The sequence below is a fragment of the Sinohyriopsis cumingii genome, chromosome 1, assembly GCF_028554795.1.
Source record: "Sinohyriopsis cumingii isolate HCF-2022 chromosome 1, ASM2855479v2, whole genome shotgun sequence".
NCBI classification, from domain to species: Eukaryota; Metazoa; Mollusca; class Bivalvia; order Unionida; family Unionidae; genus Sinohyriopsis; species Sinohyriopsis cumingii.
The window spans coordinates 188078125-188094440 of NC_142961.1; the positions used below are offsets into that span (position 1 = coordinate 188078125).

Genomic DNA, 16316 nt, shown 5'->3' on the forward strand with positions numbered 1-16316 from the left:
CCACCGGACAGTTAGGAACCAATACCAGTCACGGTATTACGTACGAGGATTATGCAGGAGGCTACGCTTTGTGGGCTTTCGATTTCACTCCAGACCAAGGCAGCGACGAGGGACATTTCCACCCTATAAAATCCGGCCAGATTCGTGTGGAAATTCAGTTTAAAGACCGAGACCCTGATGAAACGGTGAACGTCATCCTGTATGCAGAATTCGATAATACCATAGAAATCAACAGTTTGAGAGAAGTCATCCTAGATTACTAGAAACCATGGAAGACTGTTATCCCTCTTTACCTAGTGGAGAAACTTTTAGTGTTGCATTGTTGTTAAAAAATGTTAGAGTTGTTGTTGTTTAGTGTTAAGTGATTTTTGAATAAAAAATGTTGTGTTTTGAAAAAATTGTTTGATGATATATTGTTGGATTATTGTTAAAAATGTTAGAGTTGTTGTTTAGTGTTAAGTGATTTTTGAATAAAAAATGTTGTGTTTTGAAAAAAAATGCCTTTGTCTTTTGTTTAGCTATAAGAATGTTGGATTGATGCTCTTTCATTTCTTACTATCCCTCTCATGACACTCACTAAACGTTGCGACTCAAAAACCGTGTGGGGGATGTTTTCCTTCACGTCCGCGCTTTGACTTTAAGAACCGGGTTGTTTCCAGTCTAACCATCCATTGTCGACTCATCCTCCTAAGAAGATGTGCTCCAAACTAGCTAAACTCAACGAAGCCTACGTGAATTTGCATAGGGTCAGACACAGTCTGATACCGAAGCCAGAAGAAATAGAGAATGTGAGAATGTTAAAAATCACTGAAGACCTGATAGAAGAGCTCTTCAGAGAAGAAATGAACAGGGAAAAAGAAGAATGGACAGAGAAGTACAGACTTCAGAGACAGCAGCAACAACAACAACAAGAGCAGCAGCAGCAACCTGAAGCTGACAGAGGCTTTGTCGATTGTCGTATCGACACCAAAGAGTTCTTCTTCTCTTTCCGAAGAAGCAGACCTATCGCCAGAAAGTCTATCCTCAGAGGACATCGCATTCTTAGAAACTAAAAAGAATGCCATAGCAAACAAAAAAACAGCCCTTTTCAGGGCTACCCAATACTCTAGAAAAGAAATAACAATAGATTTGCCAATGTGTGTAGGTAGAGTAGTGTGAAAATAAACACTAACTCTTTTTTTAAAAAAATGTGAGGGTATGTGTTTGTGTGTTTGTGTTTGTAAGTGGTTAAGTAAGTTGGTATGGATAGTAGATTAAAATGATGTCTTTTTTTTTTTGGTGTTTGAGGTGTAAATTTGGGGTTAGATTGGATTGCTTTGCGTATGTGGATAGTCTATTGAAGTGATTTATAAAAAATTTTAAAATAGTGATGGGTAGCATAAAAAGTGAGTGAGTGTTTCTTTTAGGTCCACGCGTTGTTGTTTTTTGGTCATGATGTAGGTAAGATCAATTTTATGTTTTTTGGGGATGTTTTCCTTCACGTCCGCGCTTTCACTATAAATTGAAACTCGTTCGGCAGTCCAGCTACCCTTGTTGATTGATCAACACCAAAAATGAACACGAGACTGGAGAAACTGTTGGAACTTCATGTGCATCTGGAATATGCCAGGCGCATATTAAATGAACTGGCCGCGGAAGCCATTGTGGAGGAGGGAAGGATAAGAGAGGAGGAGGAAAGAAGAAACAAAGAAGAGGAGGAGAGAAGATATAAAGATGAAGAGGAAAGAAGATACAAAGAGGAAGAGAGAAGATACAAAGAAGAGGAGGAGGAGGAAAAGGAGAGAAGAAGAAGAAATTTCAGAATCCCAGAGAGCGAAAATTGGGATTCTGAAGCGACATATCCTGCCTCTGCTCTCTCCCCCAAAAAGGTAAAAAGTAACTGGGGGACAAGATGTGTATGCGGCGCCAGGCCTGGAAGGTGCCACCATTAACCAGGTGTCCATGAAGTTCCAAACAAAAAACAGCCCTTTTCAGGGCTACCCAATACTCTAGAAAAGAAATAACGATCGATTTGCCAATGTGTGTAGGTAGAGTAGTGTGATTATAAACACTAACTCTTTTTTAAGATAGTGTGAGGGTATGTGTTTGTGTGTTGGTGCTTGTAAGAGCTAAGGTATGTTTGTGGGAATAGTAGATTATGGGTTTCTTTATTGTTTCTTAGCGTAGGTGAAGAGTATAGTTAGGGTTCTGTAAGCGCTCACGTACGATTGTGTGGATAGTAGATTATGGATTAGTTTATTGTTCTTAGCGTATGTGGAGAGTATAGTTTGGGTTTTGTAACCGCTCACGTACGATTGTGTGGATAGTAGATTATGGATTCGTTTATTGTTTCTTAGCGTATGTGTTTGTGTGTTTGTGTTTGTGTGTTTGTGTTTGTGTTTGTACCCGCTCACGTACGATTGTGTGAATAGTAGATTATGGATTTGTTTATTGTTCTTAGCGTATGTGAAGAGTATAGTTTGGGTTTTGTAAGCGCTCACGTAAGATTGTGTGGATAGTAGATTATGGATTTTGTTTATTGTTTCTTAGCGTATGTGGAGAGTATAGTTTGGGTTTTTATTATATGAAATGAGAAAGTATAGTTTGGGTTTTATTATATGAAATGAAAAAGTAGGGGGATGTTTTCCTTCACGTCCGCGCTTTTCGTATAAGAACCCACAGTATTCGTCGTTCAAACCATTCTGCAAAGAATAAAAAAAGAAGATGGCTTCTAACCAAATGGACAAAATGGAAAAATTGCAAAACGTCCTCGACAATTTAGGAATGATAGAGCAAATGTTGGTTAACCTAAACGAGGATCACTATTCTTATAGTCCCCATCGAGTGAAGATGGAGATAAACAATTTACGAAAAATGAAGGTAATCATCAGTGATCTGTTGAAAGAAATAAAGGAGAAGAAGGAGGATGAAGAGGAAAGGATAAGGATGAGAGCATGGAATGAAAAAATTGAAAAAGAAGAAGAAAATGAAAAGAGGAAGAAAGAAGAGGAGGAAGAGAAGAAGAAAGAAGAGCAGGAGAAAAAAAAGAAAGAAAAGAAGAGAAAGAGTGTTGGAGATAAAATAAGAACTTGGTGGAGAAAAAGAAGAAACTAGAAGAAGAAGAAGAAGAAAACCCAAAGGCCCTTTTCAGGGCCAGCCATATTTCTCGAAAAGAGATAGCCTTTCCATTGCCTACCCCTTTTTTCAAAATTTAAATTTAAATTTAAATTTAAATTTAAAAAAATTTTTAAAAAAAAAAAAAAATCCCGAAAGCCCAAACTCTATTCCCCATGTTAATTTCCCTTGTCCCTAGACAGACCCAAACTCTATGTTAAATTCCCATTGTCCCTAAAGTGACCCACGATTTCTCTCCATGTTAAATTTCCATTGTCCCTAATCTGACCCAGGGGTCTTTTTAATGCTAAGTCCCATTGTCCCTAATGTGCCCCACTTAACTACTCATAGTTTCTAAGCTCGCAGATATATGTGTGTATGATTCACCACTAACACAATGTGCAAGTGCGACTGCAGACGGGAGCAAAACTTAAAATGTACTGACATTGTATCCGCGATGGCGAACAGGCAACCAGAGTTGACGATCAGGCTATATCCAATCAGCATGACGAGATTAAGGTCAGCATTATTTTTACCTGTAATCCAATCAAATAAGTTTAACGTTTAGTGGAGATAAAGTTGATAACAATATGGGAAGAGAATCAGCTTTAAATATTCTGCCCCAGACATGCCACAGACATGCCTGAATAACTATATATGAATATATGCCAAGGTTAAATAAAATGTAAATGTCGTAAGCGAGTATTTGCTGAAATGAGAAGAAAATCTGGTTAATATGAATGAACAAAGATGAGAATGTTAGCATACCTCTATGCTACCTTAATGTACTGCGGCTGACATTTCTTTACATGTTGTACTTGTGGATATTGTACATGATCTAATATGCAGCTAACCTAAATGGCTGCTTCAGTGTAGGTAAATCTAACTTCTGAAAGTGCAATGAATGGACTACAGAAAATATAGAAAGTAAAAGGAGTTAACGGCTGGGTTTTTTTGTTTTTGTTTTTGTTTCTTAAATTTACTTTGAAATTCAGAAAGTAAAAATGATCTAGTGGAGCTAGCAGTTTCTTGATAGATGCTCGTCTGAAGCTAGGCCATGCTGTATGACACAAATTACACCAAACTATCATACACTTAAAGGAACTAAAAGTTGTTTTAACAGTGCCTAAGATAATGCAAAGTATTTTCTAATTAAATAACTAATAATGAAATCCTGGAAAATTCGTTTTCGTACCCTATTTAAAATACGAAACTGTAGAGCCCCACCTTGCCGGTTTTCGGCAGCCACTGCCCGAATACGTGGCTGTCCTGGGCTAAATAATAATCCATCAAATCAGTTCAAGGTCTTGAAATTCTTGTATTCAATAACATATGTCACCAATCTGTCAAACTATCGACAAAATGTATATGAATTCAACACCTACACCAGAATCAATGTTTGGTACTACATATAATATTAAATTCATAATGGAAATTTTGTCTTAATTTAAGCTAATGCAACCCGTAGCCTATATGGATGGAAATGTTGTCTTAATTTAAGCTAATGCAACCCGTAGCCTATATGGATGGAAATTTTGTCTTAATTTAAGATAAGCAACCCGTAGCCTATATGGATGGAAATGTTGTCTTAATTTAAGCTAATGCTACCCGTAGCCTATATGGATGGACATTTTTTCTTAATTTAAGCTAATGCAACCCGTAGCCTATATGGATGGAAATTTTGTCTTAATTTAAGCTAATGCAACCCGTAACCTATATGGATGGAAATTTTGTCTTAATTTAAGCTAATGCAACCCGTAGCCTATATGGATGGAAATTTTGTCTTAATTTAAACTAATGCAACCCGTAGCCTATATGGATGAAAATTTTGTCTTAGTTTAAGCTAATGCAACCCGTAGCCTATATGGATGGAAATTTTGTCTTAATTTAAGCTAATGCAACCTGTAGTCTATTTGCAGCTAGGTCACAAACAATTTATTGCTGTACAAAGGCCACATTTTCCTTATGCAGTGATAACAATTAATCTTACATCAAACAGAATTTACTGACCTTCATCTGAGGAACAATATGAATAGCTGTCTGCAAACGTGTTGGCAATGCTTTACATAACAGAACAAGAATATAAATGTATTGATGTTTTGATCTATGCAAAGAAGTACATAGTCAGTATAAGACGTAATTCATATACAATGCACAGTTGCTTAAATGAACGTATAAATGAATGAATAAGGCGATAGAAGCCTGTGTGCACATAAATTGGGTATATTTAATCTGGATTGTTTAGACACAACACAGTTTGACACTTAGAGTATTATAGAACTAACAGGTTCATTCAGACAGTTTTGACCTTACCGCAACAGAGTAATACTTTATGATGCCATCTATCGAACAAGGCATCTAGTGGTTATATGATACACAACATCTCAGATACAGTTTTGACCTTACCGTAACAGAGTAATAATTTATGATGCCATCTATCGAACAAGGCATCTAGTGGTTATAAGATACACAACATCTCAGATACAGTTTTGACCTTACCGTAACAGAGTAATACTTTATGATGCCATCTATCGAACAAGGCATCTAGTGGTTATATGATACACAACATCTCAGATACAGAAATAAAATCAAAAACAAAGAGGATAGATCAGCGGGGACATTTATGACTTAACATGAGTTAACTTATGACTTAATAGGAGTTAATTTATGACTTAATAGGGTCTGCATAACAATAACACTTATTTAGTCAACCTAAGGTATTCAAAGTCATAAGAACACTCATATGGCCAAGCTTTAGCGTTGTTCATAGGAAGCCACTTTTTTCTTTTTAATCTAAACATTTTTGTACATCCATAGGAATAAAAAAAGGATTCGATAATTAGTGTAGCCATAATAAACATACACGTGGGTACCTATGCAAACACTAATACATATCACAAACACCAGGATCTGTTTAAATAAAGACAAATAGTTTTTCCTAGGAGTGAAATTAATATCACAGTCCTTCTTGTAAATCATGTCCAAATCAAATGAAATTGCTGTCAGAGGTGGATGAGGAGTTCGAGAAAAATGTATCATAAGAAGATGCTGGATGTTGATTATGATGATCGACATAGAAAGTTTGACGTAATTAAGCACACTCTTCATGTGTCATACTGGGACGTTCTTGTACAACGTCATGCCTATTATCCATTCTGATTACAATCTCTACTGTCCTACGTGCAGGTCTGACAGCGACCCTTAGGGGTCATGTTGTAGTGACCTATACAGCTTTCAAAATCTTAAAGTGAATAAATTCGTTATGCTCTTCAACCACACTGGTCAGTCTCCCGAACGCGAGGATCTAATACTTTGTCTGATTGGCTGATAAAATTAGCGATTATGGTCATATCATAGGTCAACAGAACATTACCCTAAGGTAATCACTGTCAGATCTTCACTTAGAACAGTGGTAATCTGATTTAAATCATATTGGCCTATTGCCACGGCTTTTAAAAATTTCTGAAAACCGCTGTCATCATGAGTCTCATTCGAATAGCCTGTATGGAAGCACATTATCAGGAACTTCACATAGTCATCAGGTTTACCAGTTGAAAGAAATACTATGTTCATAGAAGTATACAAATATTTTATATCTGCCTTACCTGTACACATTTAAGTACGTGATAAAGACACATTGATGGCACAGTCCCATCTGTGTATCTTTTACAATATCAACAAACAGGTGCTTCACAATTTGAACAATACAATCAGCGTGTATGAGACTCGTAAGGGACAAAAAATGGTTCAGTTAGACAGCTGCAGTTGAAGTTTCAATTGCATATGTCGATAAGCCCAATTTCACGTATTGAGTCAAATAATTGGTGTTGAAACTAACATTTCATATTTCGAGTTCTGCAACTTTATATCTTGAATTATACGCGGGAGGATGAGATTTTAATGTTGTGTTTCTAGAATTCTAATAAAGGGTGAGTCGTTAGATTCGTGAGTTTCGTTTCAATGTGGGATTCTTAGATCAGTAGTATAAAGGCAAGTTAATGGACCCTCGCATTCTCTCAGAATCATTAAAGCTGCTTTGGGATTACCTATTCATATACCATGCGATATAATTATATAAGAGTATAATAAATCATAATTATTTAATGGGTCTACTACAACTCAGCCATACAAAGATATTAATTAAATTTATACATTTAAATTGGAACGTTTTTGTTAAATGTATTGACTTTACATTACATTCCCCGAACTACTTTTGTTTTATTTGGATACAATACTACCGACCATCGCTGAATTTTACAATTGCTTGGTGATATGACCTTCACTTAGAGCTCCTCGCTTTAACGGTCATGTTGAATCACTCAGCACTTTGACGAACATGTTGAACGGAAATGAAAATTATTTACCGTGAACAATAGACAACCACGTTAATTACTGCTGCATTAAGATAACAATGAAAACATATAAGTATACTCAATTGTTTGGACATGTTTTTGAACCAGTTACGCGGTAATAGGATGTATTGGGCTACTTGGAACAGTGTTAAAATAGTCTAATTTCACAATCAGCAAACAAAAGAGTTCCCATTACCAGGCCCAGTCAGAGAGGGGCGTGTTCGGGAGGGGGGGGGGGGGTCCTAACTCCTAAGGAGCCTCGAAATTCTGACAATAATAAATATATTTCGTTGTTTATTTAGTTGTTTCTAAAATCGTTATATAGTAAATTATATGGGCTGGTTTTAACATTTGTTTCCAAATTTCGTTTTAACTAGGGCCTAGTGGCCTCAAACTGTCGAAGTGGCACGGGTTTCTCTTAACCTCTGATGGGCCTGCCCATAATAGTGAGTCGTTCCGACATTATCTGAATCGACTTAGCCCCTGAGGATGCGTTCAGACCCAGTGTCTTTAATATGGTTATGTATGTAGAATACAATAAATCATTTCTTATCCAAAAGTCTCCGTAATTGTTGCTTGTAGAGTGATTAATTTTGATATTTTCGTGCATTTTGAAAAATTAGCATCGTTATTTAATTCTAGCTTAACGTGACCTAGTTCTCGTGCCTACTTCAGATCAAAAAAAGTTTTATATAACTGTCAGTGTATATTTCTGTGTTGCATTGAGGAGAACTGTAGCTCTGCACAAATTGTTTTTCTAATATCGGATCTTTTCAATTTAACTAACCTTTACTTATCTTTTCTGAAGGTATCGAAATGCTGCACTGCCCATACGTAGTGAGAAATAGCTTGAGGTCTTAAATCATATGAAGATAACTTGACGTCTTACATGTTGTTGTTGAGTTTAATTATAGTAGCGTTCGCACAATTGTGCATGTGCCACTTTTTTCTGACTGCACCGCAGCCTGCTAGTTGTTCCTGGGGAAGGGGATGGTGCCACCTCCCCCAGGCTTTTATGGATTCAAGGAACCCTGATAGTTTGGCCTCAATCTGTGGGTCCATAAAGGTCCCTACAGTTGAATGTTTGGCTGTCATTAGTGGGAAGGAGAGCTCGGGAACGGTCCTGCTTGCTTTACATCGCTGGTTTCTTGTTGCATTTGCCTGGTGGGTTTTTTTTTTTTTGAGATTTTTTTTTCTTCTTCAAAATGTTCTAAAAGGAGGGGGGATGTTCTATGCTGTTTATAGAGGTTCTTAGTAGATATCATGTATGAAGAGAGATTTTCAAGGTTATTATGGGATTACTAGTCGAGCTGTTTAGGGTGTGTTTCCTACGTTATGTTATTTATAAGTTTTTAGATATTACCTCTTTAAGTTATTTATTAATTGATGTTTTTAGAGATTGAATGTTATTTATACTTTAGTTAGCAAGAGACCGGAGTCCTAGCCGATTACACGGTTCGTTAAGGACATCTAGGACAGGAATCCTAGCTGATTACTCGGTTCGTTAAGGACATGTAGGACATGCGATTTTGCGGTTTCCTTAGTTTTTTTTAAAGGTGCTTCGTAAGTGAATTATTTATTAATACTTTTATAAAATTGAATGATATGTTATGGGTTTTTATGTCGTGGCGTCTAAATTTATTTAGCTAGTTACTGGGTCTTTTGGTTTTGTGGGGATAGTAATTATATTTTGTTCCTAAGTCCTGCTGAGTCTATGAATTGATTTATATTTTTATATGCTGATTGTTTATTTTTATTAGAGTTCATAAGTAACTCTGGGTATGTGTGTGGTGATCCAATCTCTTTTTGGTTTTTGATAAATATATTAGGACAGAATTTTTTAGTACAAGTAACAAGATTGAAAAATTCCTCTAAATTGTATCAAGAGTAAGTTTTGATTAAATTATATTAGAAGTAAATTGATAAATCATATTGGAAGCAGTTTTCTACTAAAATATATTGAGATTGAATCCATTTACAATTATATACTACTATTCAACAATGATTACGCTATTATGATCAAGTACGAACCGTCTTATACAAAACATTACTTGTATCTCTGACTCAGCACAAAAAGAGTGCATTCATCAGGTTATGAAAATAGCGAGCTAGACAGATTCCTAAGATTCCTATGGAGGGCAAATGTGCTGATCTTGCAGAAGTACTCACGTAATAATGTACATAGACCTAGACAATAATCTGTAAAAGACTACGAAGCCTCACTTTGAGATTCTGGCCTTCGCAAGGAGCTAGGAGCGCGCCATATTTGGCTTTGTCTTAAGAAACTGGTATAAAAACCCTAGCCACGGGCCGACATCAGTTTTGCTGGCCCGAAGCTCAAACAGGCTTTGTCTTTGCAGGTAAGATAACCGTCTATGTACAGTTTTTCATAGTATAAGACTTTTTAGTGTTATAAGAACTTTTAGTGTTAAGATGTTAACCTAACATCAGTATGTTTAAACATTATATCATTTTAATATTTCTTTACTATTATTTAACATAATGTATTAGAAATTGTTTGAATAACTTATATTTACTTATAACTATATTATTGATTATAGTAAAAGCAACGTTCGCTACCAACTTCATACTCAGTAATAGTTAATTTAGAAATAAAATACTCTTTGAATAATAGAGTTTGTATGTTGACTTTTTAGAATAAATTCAGTAAAATATATTTCAATTACGGTATTAGTCTGAAATATTGAATTTTAGATTCCTTTTGCTATCGTGAATTTATTCGATATTTAATTATCTGTATTACATTCTAAAACGGCAGTTGTTGTACAAGTATGATGTTGGTAAGTGAAAAAATATCGTAGTTTTATATGTATTTCTTATATCCGAAAATTGAGCTTGTTGTAGTTTGATATTGAAATGTAAGTTTATATGTTGAGTATTTCAATAAAGTTTTGCTGGCCAGAAGCTCAAACAGGCTTTGTCTTTGCAGCTCGATCCCGAGTACCTTCAATTCCCCAAGAATGTAGTCACGTCTTCATCATCGAGTGACACTTACGTCAAATGACTTGAACTTCCTTTCTCCTCTCTCTCTCTCTCGGAATTGAGAAACGGATTGACTTAGAGTTTACGAAGCAAATCTTCACGTAAAACCTGATGAAGAAATTCTTTCATAAAAAATATTTTCCGAGCGGGTTGATATTTTGGACATATATTGAATACGTGGTGTAGATCTTCGGTGGTGTGGCAGTTAAAGCAGTTAATGGTTGCTGGTTTGGGTCCTATAAACCTTCCAAAACTGCTTGCTAGTTTAGTTTTTCCAGTTATTATCCTGTTTATGGTTTTCTGTTCTAAATAGGTACCCTTAGGTAGCTGTATGTTCCTATCTACGTTTTTGGGGGTTTCATGGTGCTTTTTACCTTTTGTGGAGGAGTTCGAAACATCTTGCCATGTTTGGTCTATATATGTTTGTGCGAAGCTTAGTGCTTCTGTAGAGCTATAGTTAAGTTTGATAGAGTTTTGATCTCCTAGTTTGGTTTTTGCCACTTTGTCTGCTGTTTCGTTGCCAGAGATTCCAATGTGCAACGGTATCCACATGAGCTCGACTAATTGATGTGCTGTGGTGATATCGTCGATTAATTGGCATGCTCTGTCGAGGAATTGTTCCCTACAGTGTGTATTGCGATTTTGGATCGATTTGATAACGCTTAGGGAGTCGCTTATAATGACTGCTTTTAGGTATTTGGTTGTCTTTGATCCATTGTAGTGATTCAAGTATAGCCCAGAATTCAGTGGTGTAAATGGAGCAATAGTCAGGTAATCTGGATCCCGTTTGTATATTGAATTCAGGGATGACTATTGCTGCTGCTGTTCTTGGTGGGTTGTTTGTTTTTGATCCATCGGTATATATTTTAACATAGTCCGGGTATTTTTGGTTGATTTCGTTTACCAGTACAGGTTTTAGTAAGTTTTCTTGTCCTTCTTTATTGCCTAATTTGGAAGCTTCAATATTAATCCTTGGTGGTTTTTGTAACCATGGTGATTTGTTCTGGTCTGTATTGTTTGTTACCTGTTTTTTTAGTAGAGGTATCTTTTCTCTTAGTTCAAGGATTACTTTGCCACTTGGTGTGATAGGTATGATTTTGGGTTTGAAGACAACTTTACACTTATTTATAGCTATATTGGTGGGATGGTTGTCTGGGTGGGTATCTAATCGAATGGAGTATCGGAGGGGCAGTTCTTTCCTACGTAATTTTAAGGGTAGTTCTCCTGTTAGTGTTTGTAGTTCTTCTAATGATGTTGAGGGGAGTGTTCCTGTGCATAATAGCAAGGCTTTTCTCTGGATAGTGTCAAGTTTTTGTAGTACAGGCTGCTTAGCCGAGTTATATGCTTGGCAACCGTAATCCAGTTTTGATCTAATTAGGCTTTTATATATCGTGAGGAGGGTTTCCTAGTTGGATCCCCAGTCAGTCCCTGTGATATGTAATGAGAATTAACTTAACGTGTTACATGTAATGAGAGATAACTTGACATCTTACATGTAATGAGATCCCTGATGACACGTTATTTCGGAAAATAATCACATGTCTATCCCAAACCATTTGCCATTTCCGTGCTGAAAACATAAGGTCACAATAAAACAGAAAATTGTTTTTTATCTTAACGTAACATGTTCTTTTCTAATATGTAGCCATTAATAATAAGATTTATTTTGACGAAACTTTTCTCATGTATTAATCGCTATTATGAATTGTTATGCGATATTAATCGCTATTATGACGTGTTATGCGGTATTAATTATTATTATATGCTCATTTTTTCCCCGTTAACTTTACATTGTCAGAATCGTTCAATATTCCCCGATACTGAACGCGCGCGACAATACACATATAGCATTCACGTGAATAAAGGAACTACTTTCTATTGTAAACAAACAATGACGCAGACGCCAGCACTTTTGATTTGTAAACAAATCATATACACTCGCGTAAGAGGCTCTTTACGTTGTGGTTGTTTAAATTTGTTTCTGAATGAACTAAAACATGTTTCGTGGACTGCGAAAAAAACCCAGCTGTTCTGGCACATTCCGCGTTGATACAATGTTACGGATTTAGGCTAGCTACATTATATAAAAGACGGAAGATTAGGTACTTACAAATAACATACAAGTGACAAGGCATATACTGTCTTCTTTATCTGGTGATAAAAATGGCAAAATAAAATATACTTACAGTTTTACATCCTGAATTTCCTCAAAATGTTTTTTCTTAATTCTGCAAATCCAAATTACATGAGCCATGTCATAGGTTTTCAATCTGGATTACACATTTCGAAATTGTGCTGTAATTTTGATGATAAGTGCAACCGCATCCTCCTTACAGCACTCAAAATGAAATAAGCATTACATTCCATAGCGTCTTTTTGATAATTGCAATTGAAAGACTTCATATTTTCCCACGTTATGATTTCACACATTCAGTGACAGAAAGAGAAACACATTTGCAGACGTAAACACGCTTCTCCATGCGCCACTTCAATCCGATGTATTTCATGTATAATTTCCACAGATAAATCCAGTCCAAAATCACAAACTTTCGTCGAATCGAAACAAAATACCAAACTATATTCATTCCAGATCAAATGGAAAAGTTGTTGCAATGCGCATTCATTCACAATATGATTGTAAATTTCAATTTTAACTAGACACGCCATTTTCTTTAGAAAGTTATGTCGAGCGCGCGACTCAGTTCAAATTTATCTGGGCGGAGTTATGTGCGCATTAATAATGATGTCATTGTGTAATGACAAATCTGCGCTTGTGTATTTAGTTTGGAATACGGCATTCATTCATTTACGTTGTTTCTTGTAGTGTATTTTGTTTATATAATTAAACCTTAGGTAGAATAAAAAAAAATGAGCATATAATAAAAAGGTTACTGCATTTGTATGGGAAAATATGAACTCATTTTGTCGGAAGGATATAATGCACTCACAAGTTCGTGCAGTATTCCATCCCAAAACTCGTTCATATTTTCCCCATACAAATGCAGTAACGTATAACTATTATGACGTGTTATGCGGTATTAATCGCTATTATGACGTGTTATGCATTAACGACTGTGTTGGCTGATTCAAGTTTCTGGTGAAAAATATATTTTAATGATGTATGTTGTATGATAATGTATGATCTTCAAAATGAATCACCATATGCGAATGGATTGAGAAATTATGTACCTTGATACTTACAAGCGACACACCATCATACTGTTAGTCATCGGTTATGATTGTTACTTTTGTGCTTTCATTTTAGTGTTTTAATCTAAGACCAAACAGAGTTTGTACAATTCGGCATCTATTGTCTGTCGTCCATCTTACATTTGTTATTGACCCAATGGGGAATTTTTTACCTGTTTTTTTAAATATTATATAAACCTGCAGCATGTGCCTATATTGTCAAGACTTCAGATGAGCTAAATTCAAACAGTCTTTTTAGCAGATCGCCCTCGCCATAGCATTGAAACTCTTCTTCTGAAAGTAGTTCTCTCTGCTTTGGATAGTGGAACGATTACAGTCCTCACCCACTTTGACATTTCTACGATATTTGATACAATAGACAATGATATATTACTTCACCGTACCCAGCATGTATTTGGTGTTCATGATACAGCCTTATTATGGTTAAAGTCAGACTTAGTCAACAGGATGCAATTGTTTCCATAAATGGAAAATATCTCAGCCCAGATGATACATGTTTATGTGTTTCACAAGTCTTTGCTGTCAACAATGTTCTGTTCATTCTATATAGGCAGCCGCTCTCATGTATCATTGATCGACATCCGGTGTCTCACCAATTGTACGCTGATGACATTGAAAGATGCAAGATTAGCTGCCCAACTAAGCTGACGCTACAATCCAAGGCGTAGAAACATTTCATTTCCAATGTGAAGTCATTGACGACATAATACAACAAGCTGCAGATGAATGATGATAAAAATGAAGCCATCCTGATCACCACGCAAAGACATTCTCATTGACATCATTTACCTCAAACAGTAAGTATCGGCTATACCTACATTACATGTACATAGTCAGAACGGAATCTACGTGTCACTCTCAAGTCTGGACTATTGTAATTCAGTTATATCTGGTACGTCTCGGTAAGTACTATAGAAACTTTAAAAGGTTAAAAAAAACAACAGCTCTTCCTGTTCTGTCACCTTCAATGACAACCAGTATAAAACACAATATCTATTCACTATGCTACGTTTCGTTGACTGGCTGCAGTCCATTATACCTATCTGACTGTACCCATGTTTACACCCCATCTAGAAATCTATCCTCCTCTTCCGACACTCGTATTCCCATTGTTCTTACTGATAAAAACAAAGTTATACGGACAACGTTCGATTGCATATCAATACCATCTACGTGGAACGAATGAATTGCTTATTGATCATGACACAATGACACTGTGATCTCATTCAAGAGCGCTTTTAAAACTCGCATATTTCTACTACAGTAGCAAAGACTTAATAATGTTTACTTCCTTCATTATTGTCAGCTTGTTTTTGTTTTGTAATTTCACGGTGTTGTTTAAGTCTTCTCTTTGTATAAGTTGTATGTGTTATCTAATATTAAAATGAGCTGTGAGCTTCTAAACATTAGGCGCTGTACTAAGTCAACATTATTATTATTATTATTATTATTATTATTATTATTATTAAATAATTAATAATGTTTGCGCATAATAATAAAGTAATATTTATATTAAATGTTCGAGGCATAGGATTTAGTAAACAAGCAAGTAAGGGCCGCATACTTGAAATTTCTGGGGACGTATCACTGTTCCAGCTGATATATATGTATCAGTAGTAAGGTGGGATACCCTAGCGACAAGGGGACTTTAATGTTAAAATAGGGTGTTGTACCCTGGCGACAATGGAAAATTTAACATAGGAGAAAAAAGTTTGTACCCTGGCGACAATGGGAATTTAACATGGGGAATAAATCGTGGGACTGTTGAGCGACAATGGGAATTTAACATGGGGAATATATTTTGGGACTGTTGAGCGACAAAGGGAAATGGAACAGGTTCGGGACCCTATTTTAATAAGGTCCCGACCTGATGGGTCTATGGAAATGGAACAGGCGAAAATTGAAACAGGGAGGGGTCTCTTTTTTTTTACTTTTTTTTTTAAAAAAAAGGGGGGGTAGGCAATTGAAAGTCAAGGTCTTTTCGAGATATTGGAGTGGCCCTGAAAAGGGCCTATGTGTTTATGTTAATATACCCTTAACATAAAGGGCATCTGTGACATCTTCTTCTTCTTAAGCTTCGCCTAACTGTAGGGCCGTAGATTAGTACTCTCTTGAGGCATCCTTGCCTCTCCACATAGACTCTTCGTACCCATAGGCTGGTGTCGGTCCTATGGACAACTGTCCACTTGGATCGGACATACATTGGTATGTCCGTCCGGAACATCATGGATGATACAAGCGTGGAAGATTGCACGTCGGTCCACATGTTGAGGCGCCGAGAACAGGTAAAGGAATGCAGCAAACGGCACTTATTTATAGGGAGACGAAGGATTGAAACGGATTGAGTTCGTTGACCAATCCAAACACGTGTTACAAAATTCAGTCAGCCCACATCTAATCCGAAGAGAGCAGTCTGTGACGTCACGTGGTCTATATAGATTCGCTAGCGCCTGTGCGCAGTCAATTCATGCGACAGTTTTTTCAATATGACGGAAACTCAGAAAACGATAAATTGGGGTGCACCAACCGTGGAGACCACCCAAGGGAACCCGGACTTACTTTCAGAAGAGGAGAATTGGGATTTTCTGGATTTTCTTACCTCGCAAGAATTTGTTCCGGAACCTTCGTCACCTTCTTCTTCATTACTGCACGTGGAGA

General features: G+C 36.4%; 1 protein-coding gene across 3 annotated transcripts in view; it reads left to right on the forward strand.

Moving 5' to 3' along the window:
* Positions 1-3499: 3499 nt before the first annotated feature.
* LOC149808549 (uncharacterized) overlaps positions 3500-16316 on the forward strand; it is a 99421-nt gene continuing 86604 nt past the window's right edge. For 2 of the 3 annotated variants that reach the window (XM_089978870.1, XM_089978883.1), the window contains exons 1-2: positions 3500-3612; positions 14209-14455. The gene's annotated coding sequence lies outside the window, so the exon portion shown is untranslated. Of the gene's footprint in view, positions 3613-8866; positions 9009-14208; positions 14456-16316 lie in introns of all 3 variants that reach the window. The other variant, XM_089978877.1, reaches the window with a different exon arrangement.